We start from the raw sequence: 10,543 nt of genomic DNA, 5'->3' as shown, positions 1-10,543 counted from the left end.
TCAGAAAGGCCATGAATTAAAACTATGGCCAAATTAGCCTAGAGTTCTCCAGGCCCAAACTAAAAAAGTTTAAAACATATCAAATGATCTACAGGTCATCTAACTACCAACCAGAAGAAAAAAGTCCAATCTTCTTATGAAGGGAGAAAAGAGAGGGAAGACAAAAAACATACTTGATGTTTCAGAAAAAAAGATGAGTAATTGTCCCATATTTTCTACATAGGAGCTCTGTACCTCTGAGTCTCTTTTCTAGCCTATAAAATGGTGATGACATCACAATCAGTTATTGTAAAGAACAGAATGACACCTGAAAGGTCTTTTGAAAGTGTACGTAAATAAAGGTAAGGTATTGCTTGTATATTATCTGTAACCTATTTTATTCTCTTTATTATTTCACTCAATGTATCAGAACTCTGTTATTTCTTCTTTATTAGCTAGCTTCTTACCTCTGTTTTTCTCTTAGTCACCAAACTTTCTTTTTAAATCTTACTAGCAAAAAAAATAACACTATGGAATAATTAAAAAAAAAAAAAAAGCAAACATTCTACTGTAAATCACTAAATACATGTAAGGTATGAATGATGATTTTCCTTTTAATTTATAATATTAATGGGGTCCCAAAAGACAGAAGACTAAAATTTTATATGCAATGTTTGGAACATTGAATGACATTTTTTGTGTATGCTTTTGTACCTGGGATGATTTTTTGTAAGATTCAAGATCCTTATCATTACCAGTGGTTAAAAGTGCCATCTAAATGGGACTGAGATATAGAATGATTAACTACACAGAATATCTTACCTGCAATGGTTTTCGTTTCAGCACAATCTACAAGTGAAAAATTTGAAGCAAACTAAAAAATTTAAATCAAAGAGATGGTTAAGAAAACTATTGTGTAACCTTTATGAAGAACAGTAAATTTTTATCTCAAAACACTAAATTTTTATCTCAAAAGTACTCATCTCAAAACTAAATTTTTATCTCAAAATTATTTAAACTTATTTTTCAAATATTTCACGATAGGGCAAATGCTTATATTTAAGTAGAAAAGCAGAATAGACTACTGTATGTTATTATTACCACAATATTAAATGAAAAAATACTTCTTCCATTTCCTAAACTTTATTGATTAATACTTTCTTAGGATTTCTAGATTATGGATGCATTACCTCTTTCTTTTTTCCATAATTATTCAAGTGTGTTCCTAAGTACCTCTATTTATGTTCAACTGTACTGGACACACATATACTATTATTCATATAAATTTTTTGTGTGAGTTTTATATACTCATTCAATATTTGAAGGAAATTTTCATCTATAGTATACCGTTCTGCCATTCTCTTCCTCAAAAATCCTCAAAAAAGGTTTTTATTTTTAAGAGGAAGCAAGGAAGGGGCATACTATTCCACAGAGTTTTCAGTAATGACAATAGGAAATGGTTTAGTGCCCCAGGGACATTTCTATGTGAAACTATATCCCCCTTTTATTCTCAAATGTGAAAATAAAAGGCATAAGCCCTAAAATAAATTTTATTCTATATGAATAATTCTGCTTACTTTCTTAGTATTATTGTTTTTGCAAAATGATATATTTTTGAAGAATGATTTTCTTAGATTTCATTAGGCTTAAGTTAATACACTCTCAAATTAAAATCTTGCAAAAATGAGATGATACTACAGTATATTTTGTTTTTTTTTCATATTCATTAAAATATATTTGATATATAACAATGTGTAAGTTTAAGTGTACCATATGATTTAATATATTTATATAACGTGAAATATTTACCACAATAAAATTAGTTAATACATCACCTCACATAGTTACCTGTGTGTGTGCCTGTGTGTGTGTATGTGGTGACAACATTTACGACTGACTTTCTTAGCCACTTTCAAGTATGCGTCATAGTATTGTTAACTGTGGTGATCATGCTATACGTTAGATTCCCAGAACTTACTCAACTTAAAGATGGAAGTTTATGCCCTTTGGCCAGTATCCTCCCATTTCGCTTAACCCCAAGTCCCTGGCAATCACCAACCTACTCTCTGTTTCTATTTTAGCTTTTTAAAATTCCATATACTCCAGTACATCTTTACTTAAAGAAAATATATTCTTGGTTGGAAAAAGCAATTCAACCAAGTTTAACTTACTTTCTTGATTGAAAATAATAACTTCCTTATTGAGAATAATTAAGAGATCAGCATCAAAGCACTTCACACTTAAAAATAATGTCATATTTCCCATGGCCATTCTTTTATTTTCCACACAAAATTAAGTGTAATTCAAAAATGCTTGCATCTCTCTTAGTACAAAGATACATATGAAACATATCACAGTAGGTATGTAATACACATTTGACCTTAAAAACAGAGCTCTGTGAATCATTAGTTAAAATCACCAACATCAAACAAAATAACTCCCCCCTAGCTTTCTTATCTCAATTTTTTGTTTCTTTTCAGTGTTTTCCTTTTAAAATATATCAGTATAGTAAGATATGAATAATTATGAATAAATCATACTCATTCCTAATATTCATATTTCTGTATATTCAACAATTTAAAGAAGATATGTCATGTTTTAGCCCTCTACTTGAAACTTATTGACAAAACACAGTGGTATTCTTATGAACAAAAATATACAGAAAATGCTAACTTTAGCAAATTATAGCATTATTCTTATGAAATGTTCAGGGAATTTCAGCTTTTAATATTCACTTTAAAAATCAAGTGTTAATTTTTTGAAATTTGACAAGACAGCGAAATTGTTACTGGTTGTAAATGACTTGGATCCCATTTTTCCCTTCTTATTCTAATAAACTAATGTCAAAATATGTAAAAGCAATGTAGTCATTAATGCTAAGTAGGTTCCTAGAATTGATGACAAAGAAAGATTCTAATTTGTATTCAGCTACAATTCTAACAGAAAACTGAATTTTTGTAGAACTAATTTCAAAAGAAAGCCCGATGTACTTATTATGGTATAGTTTCATTAGGAAAGAAAATGCTCAACTAACTCCAACTCTTTAAGTAGTATCAAGATTGTAGATCTTATCATGCTCTTAGATATTTATCAAGATTGTAGATCTTATTGTGGTCTTTTTAATTTTTTTTATTTTATTTATTTTGTATTATTTTTTATTTTTTAATTTTTTTTATTGTGGCCATTTAAGAAAATAAAACAACCTCCTGTCTCAGGGTAGATTCCTGAAGTGTAGCATTCCTCATTGTTCAGAAACTTTAAATATATTTTCTTCAATTAATTATATCACTTGCAGTCATTATAGTATTAGGCTTGAAGGTACATAAAATATGTATTTTTCCTACATGTATTCCTCCATAAAAGATTCTCCTTTATCAACATGTCTTCATAATTTTGAAAGAATATTAAAATTGGACGTTTTACAAGAATAAACAAGAAAAGCAGATAAACTTTGGTGTTGCACTTGTTTGTACATGTTTTGTGGTTGCCCTATGGTTTTCAGGCACTCCTTTTTTCCTTGGTACTGGTGTCTGCTGCTAAAGTTTAGTAAGGATATTTATATGCTGCTGTCATTTATTTATTTAAAAAGATAGTAAAATTTGTTATGAGCTCCAGAATGAACTTATTTAACTCACCAGTTACTTCTGCTGCAAGAGAACAGACCATGCTCTTTCACTTTATTTATTTTTTTCTTTCTTTCTTTCTTTCACTTTAACTCACCAGTTACTTCCACTGCAAGAAAGCAGACCATGCTCTTTCACTTGAGCTGAGAACAACTACATTAATAGAAAAATTCTGATGGTACAAGGGGGAAAAAGCTATGTAAGCCTCATACAATAGTAAGCATATGCTACTTATCATTGCTTTATTTAGTGCTTAGAGTCATACCATGAGAAGTAGTTATATTCCCCTTTTAAAAATAGAAGCATTGACATCCATTCACAGAAGTTAGGTTCAATGTCCAGGTTAATCAGAAAGAAGGGAGGGATGAGAATCCAAACCCAGACCTGGTGCTTCCTCAACTACATGTTAGATTTAATATCAATAATATGAAAAAGAGAATAGTTGTGATCAGTAGAGGTGGTTGTAGAGGATCCAGTGCCCTAGAACAGATGATTTAACATCTGAAACAGCAGAATGAGGAAGTAAGAGAAGCTCACATGATGAAACTATTAGGATGGAATCAGTGCCAGTCTAGCCAATGAGATTCCTCATGCACTCATATCAAGATATCCCCCTCTTCTCACCTTTCCTCCTCCTCCTTTTTCTCTTCTTCTCTCTCTTCTTCCTCATTGTATGGCAACTCTGGCTTCTCCAAGTGATTCTTTCATGTTATCATAAAAGTTCTCCATGCATGTGTAGCTCTGTCCATGGAATATACTCTTTTTTTTATTCTTTTATGTCTATGGCCAGACTTAGGTTAGCCTCTACTAACAGACCACATGGACTCATCCTGATCCATACTTCTCTTAAAGAATACACAGCTGCGGGATCCCTGGGTGGCGCAGCGGTTTGGCGCCTGCCTTTGGCCCAGGGCGCGATCCTGGAGACCTGGGATCGAATCCCACATCGGGCATCCCGGTGCATGGAGCCTGCTTCTCCCTCTTCTCTGCCTCTCTCTCTCTCTCTACCATAAATAAGTGAAAATTGAAAAAAAAAAAAAAAAAAAAAAAGAATACACAGCTGGGCCACAGTGGTGTCACCACAGATCATGGATTTGATCTCTATTGCTTTGATAGAACCTGAGTTCCCTGAAATCTGCTGAGCATCAATTTCACTAACTTTAATTCTGTTATAATATAACCTATTTCACAGGACTTATTCAAGAGTTAAGGAAAATAACGTTTATAAAACAAATAGCTCATAATCTATGTTTAATAAAATATTTCTAAAATTTTCATGTTTATTCTAGTTTTTCCCAATTCACCTATCATTCTTTCTGAGGACTACCATTTTTTTTTTGAGCCATAATTCAGGACAATGTCAAAAAAAAAAGTTTTTCCTAGAAGATATCTAGCCATAGAGATAATATATAACCTTTTTATGATTTGCAATTCACTCATTTTCCTTATGTTCTTTATCTTTGGGAGAACCACAGGCACATGAAAATCAATGATCTCTTCTTTGAGAATTAGTTATAATGTTTTTCATTGCCTCCTTCAGTGTTATAAAATACAAATAACTGTAGGATACGTGCACAACTTTCTAACTCCTTATCTCCACCATATACAGAAAATGAGTAGGGCTCAAAACTAGCCTATGATCATGGATCATTTTCCAAAGGTCCTTTCCCAAAGCCATGATACTCTATAGTCATTGATTATATTGAAATTATTTCATTTCTTATTTGATAATGATCTTTTTGTTCTTCTTTCCTTTCCAGCATCCAGTCTATTTGAAGAAAGCTTGTCTTGCTCATGCTTTTACAGTTAAAGCTGATGGATTTAGTACAGATTGTCCAAGTCATTTTATCTTTACTTACAAAGGAAACCTACTGGTTGATGGAACGATGCTTGATAACACGAACAGTGCACTTCATTTGTAGTTATTAAACACTCAGCAGGCTCCTCACCACACTGACATGAGTTCCCCCGTCAGGACTCCTGTGTGACATGGCCCCACTGTGTAAGATGCCATTTACTGAAAATGAGAATTCAGCTTGGATCATTAATAAATGCCATGATGCTCTAAAACAAATACATCACTTGTTCTATGAAAAATAAAATGCACAGTCCAAGGACAAACAACACAAGCTCTCTTGCTTAGCATTTTAAAGTTTGTAAAGGCTTAACGGGGCATCTGGCTCTGTCTTTTATCTAAATACAAAATCCCTAATAGATCATGAGATGGTATGAGTCCAAATTAGCACAGCAAGGGAGATAAACCCATACGTCACTAGACTGACAATTTTATACTGAGAGGAAAGCTCTGCCTTTGACTTACTGTGTGACTGGACATGTTACTTGAGCTCCCTGAGCTTTTTGTTCTTACATCTGTGAAATGGGTGTAAGAATAAATCTACTATTTCCCAAAGTGTAGTTAGCAAACAAATAGTGAGTTAAGAGCTTATTTTAAAAGTCAAAGTGAGAAAACTTCTAAAAACTCCATAATTTTTTTTTTTTAGTTTCACGAGAACTAGAAAAAAAAAAGAAATAAAATAAGCTATATCCTCATTTTTTTGCAGGATAACATTTTTCAAAAGGAGGAATACATAAAGATATTCAGTCTTATTGAATGTAAAAATACCTGTAAGTAAATAATACCCAGCTGACCTGCAAATAAAAAAAAAACACTACAGTTGTACATAATTAAAGCATTTGGGAAACTTTCTGGCATAACCAAAGTTTCACTGTTGCAGTTATTATTGGTGGTGGTGGTGGTAATAATAGAAGTAGTGAAAATAGTAAAAGTAGGATATTGACTGCTTCCAGTTATGAGGTGTTGTTTTGCTTTAAATTCTTTCTACCCACTTCTTCCTTGCAAGAAATTAAAAATAATCTTAAACGGCACCTGAGTGGCTTAGTCGGTAAGTGTCTGACTCTTGATTTAAGCTTGATCCCAGGGTTGTGAGATCAAACCCCACACTTACCTCTGTGCTGGGCATGAAGCCTACTTAAGATTCTCCCTCTCCCTCTGCCCTTGCCCTCTACCTCCCTCTCTGTCTCCCCATCTCTATGATTCTACAGTATCATAACAAAAAACCCAAAAGCTAACACTTTAAACCTTAAATTCCTTCAATTTAGATGACTATCATCACCACCCATATATGCACTCCAGGTTACTAGCCCCATGTAGCTGGAAGGATATCCTGTCCAGTAATTTCAAACAGTAAATTCATAGAGCTAATGCACTCAGTAGTACTAAAATACTAAATAATATGATTCATGTGCATACACTTCTGTAGTCCACAAATTGTTGGCATCTATCATTTCATTTGATATTTACAATGGTAGTAGAGGCAGGCAAGTAATAATATGCCCATTTAACAAGTGAGAAAGATGAGACCTGGTGAAATTAAATGCGTGACCAAAATTCACACAAGTTGTACTGGAAACAGAATTTTCCCTCATTGTAAGACAGAAACAATATTAGAATTTTGTTTTGAATAGAATAGCCAGAAAATGTTGAAAAGCAACATAGAAAGATTTTGTATTTTGAAATCAGTTTTTCCCTGTGAGTTTATTTTCCAAGCAATAAAATTTTATTTTGAAAATCTATGTGCTTTTACAATTGTAGAGAAGTTTGTCATGTGAATGTGGTTATAGTTTGGTTGATTTGCCTGAGAGACCAGATTACTCAAATATGTAAACACACATTTTCTAGGGATTCATAATGCTTTGCATTGTGCAGTGGTAGAGATGTGAGGGATAGTCCTTGTTTCATCTAATTAGTTCCTCCTGTACTGACCTTACATTTATTCTTTGAGAAACATTCAAAGGAATCTCCTATTTTTGAAAATTATCTGTTTGATGTTTGCATTATGTATATTATATATAACAAATGAGAAATATAAATATATTTAATGCAAACATGTCAAAATAGACTATACATGGTTAAAAACAATAAATAAAAACTATAAAACTAAAGGGTTTCACTACTTTATCTATCCTGCAAACATGTTCACCTTTTCTGATAATATCTTTAGGTTATTTTCCTCAACACATGCAGCCAAGAAGATCTTCCTTTTAAGGGTAGGATCTTGAAATTGCATTTACTTCTTTATTTCAAAGACTGAACATCATTAAGTATTCAGAGAAACTTAAGCAGGTGTCATCAATCTATTCTCTTTTAAGGAGGAATGGAACTAAATTATTGAACATAAAATTTTAGCTTAAAAAGGACACACTTATAATAAGAACTACATTTACTCTGTGCCACAATGTGCTAGATACTATCCCAAGAATTTTGCATGTAATAATTCAATTAAACTGAAAAAAATAGGAACTCATGATTTACATTTTATAGACATGGAAACTGATACAATGTGGTTAAATAATTTATCTAATATTGCATAATTGCTGAGTGGCAAATTGTAGGCAAATGAATTACCACCCAAAGATATTTACATCCTAATCTTTGGAATGTGTAAATATATATATTACATAGATGGCAAAGGGGGATGGAAATTGCATATGGAATTGTTCTGTTAGTTTCAAGAGAGGGAGAATACTGTGCATTATTCAGCTGGACCCAATATAATCACAAGGATCTTTAATAAGAAGCAGAAAGCAGAAGAAGAGTCAGTGTCAGAGTGGTGCCATGTGAAAAGACTTAGCCAGCCATTGTTGGTCTAAGGTGACAGGTGGCCATGAGCCAAGGAATGCAGACAGCCTCTTGAAGCAGGAAAAGACACAAAAATGGATTTTCCCCTATAGCCTCCAGAAAGAATGCAGCCTTGTTAGCACCTTGACATTAACTTATCAAGACTCATTCAGATACCTGACCTCCTGAACTGTATAATACTAAATTTGTGTTGTTTTAAGCCACTAAGATTATGGTGATTTGATATAGTAGTAATAGAAAAATAATATGCAAAATAAGGACTTCTTTCATTTATTCTTCCTTTATGAAATCTTTGTTAAGTTCCTGTAATATGTTAAACCTTTGTCAAAGTCCTGTAATTCTTCTAGTCCCTTAGGATACATTACTGGACAAAACAGGTAAATGTTGTTCTCATAGAGTTTACATTTTGTTGTAAGTGAGCTGCAAAAAAACGAAGCTGGGTACCCAAGTTCCAAAGGTCTCCTCTTATCTTATCCAATCTCCAATGAATGTTATCCTGATCTCTAACACTGAGAAGCTATATTCTGGAATAAAGACATTTTAGGCAATAGAACTGTGTTTATGTATTATTAAAACACACTTAGATTTCCCTAACAGCACATATTTACCAACCCTATATCACACCCTGGTTTAACTCACTAACTTTTGTTTTGGTTCTGCTGAAGCAGGTACCAGGGATATAAAGAAAGTAACTCTTAAAAATTATCTCTGGAATTGATTTTAATAAGCATTCTGAATAAATGTAATTTATTTGAATGTACTGTGCCAGGGGATGTAAACCACTGATTTTATGAAGACATAAAATTGTGGATGTTGAAAATATGGAATGCGTACATCTGTATTATAAAAAAAAAAGAACACTTGAGTTTGATTCTTAAATACCATGAAAACTTGAAACCCATCTTGATGATAAATTTGATAAGATTATTATATTTCAAGTATTAAAAAAGTGATAAAATTTCATCCTAAGGCAGTTATTTTATGGGTCATACTTCTGAACATGCTGCAAACCTCATAAATCATGGGAATTCAATTTTAACTATACCTAATTATCTATGGATTTACCATTTTATTTTCATATAATGCCATGAAAATTGCTGTGTATTTGAAAACTTACACCACTCAATAAGTGAAAATATATTTTATGGAAGGAGAAGCTCTGATGAGAGATATATTCATGAAAAACATCAAAATATCACAAGTCATAAACAACTACAAGTGTTTGAGGCTTTTCTCTGAGGTCACACAAATGTAGTCACTTGAAAATAATCAATTTATTATATTGAGTCTTTAATACTCAATTCAAAGTTTTTAGCTGAAACAGAAAAAATGAAAATGGGGAAGAAAAAACAATAAAACACTACAGGATTCTCTCTTTGTGCTGCAGAGTTTGAATGTTTAAAACAGGGGAAATGGGAATACATTTATACAATATTAGTAAGCAAAATTTAACAGGTAAAGTCAAAGTCATAGTTTTAAATGACTCTTTAAATAGGTGTCTGAGTCCTTAAACAGATGCGTTGTAAACTTTTATAGTGATTTTCTTTTTAATTCCAAGGGTTGTATTTTTTGAGGTATATATTTAATGTGCTCTGATTATGTATCAGCCACTGTGAAAGATGTTGAAGAATAAAAAGGTGGGTGGGGCGGTCTTTGTAGTTTGTATGCTTTGGGAGCTTAGTGTAGTGCAGTAGTTTTATTTTTAAAAAAATATTTTATTTATTTCTTCATGAGAGAAACAGAAAGAGAAGCAAAGACATAGGCAGAGGGAGAAGCAGGCCCCTCACAGGGATCCTGATGTGGGAATTGAGATTCCCCGGGCCTGGGAATATGCCTTGAGCCAAAGGCAGACACTCAACCACTGAGCCACCTAGATGTCCCTAGTGACAGTGATTTTAAATACTGTCTTTGTTGGCTGCAGAAAGTTGACTTTTTGCACCCCATAGGAGACCTGACAATCTCTGGAGATATTGCTGGTTGTCACAACTTGGGGGTAGGAAAGTTACTGTAGCCATATAATGAATAGAGTCAAAGAATGCAGCAAATCATCCTACAATTCACAGAACAGGTTCCTACAACAAAAAGCTATCCAACCCCAAATGTCAATGGTGCCAAAGTTGAGATGCCAGGACTGTAGAATAGTACCAGACTGAAAGTCAGGACACAGAATGGTCAATTACCTTTGATATTTGGAAGGTGAACCCTGGAGGTAGGAAGGGCACAGTTTCAAGAGTTAATCAAAGAAGGAGGAAATTCCTTTATGAAGATATATTACTGAGTT

The 10,543-nt window shown here is 32.9% G+C and overlaps 1 long non-coding RNA gene across 1 annotated transcript; it reads left to right on the top strand.

Moving 5' to 3' along the window:
• The first annotated feature begins 257 nt into the window (after positions 1–257).
• On the top strand, positions 258–5,676 carry LOC112653692 (uncharacterized). Its single transcript, XR_003132379.3, has 3 exons — positions 258–341; positions 3,703–3,818; positions 5,363–5,676. It is a non-coding gene; the product is annotated as an uncharacterized LOC112653692 (long non-coding RNA).
• Positions 5,677–10,543: the final 4,867 nt, after the last annotated feature.

The sequence above is a fragment of the Canis lupus genome, chromosome 3 (assembly GCF_003254725.2).
Source record: "Canis lupus dingo isolate Sandy chromosome 3, ASM325472v2, whole genome shotgun sequence".
Classification (NCBI taxonomy): Eukaryota; Metazoa; Chordata; class Mammalia; order Carnivora; family Canidae; genus Canis; species Canis lupus.
This window is presented reverse-complemented; position numbering and strand designations above follow the sequence as displayed.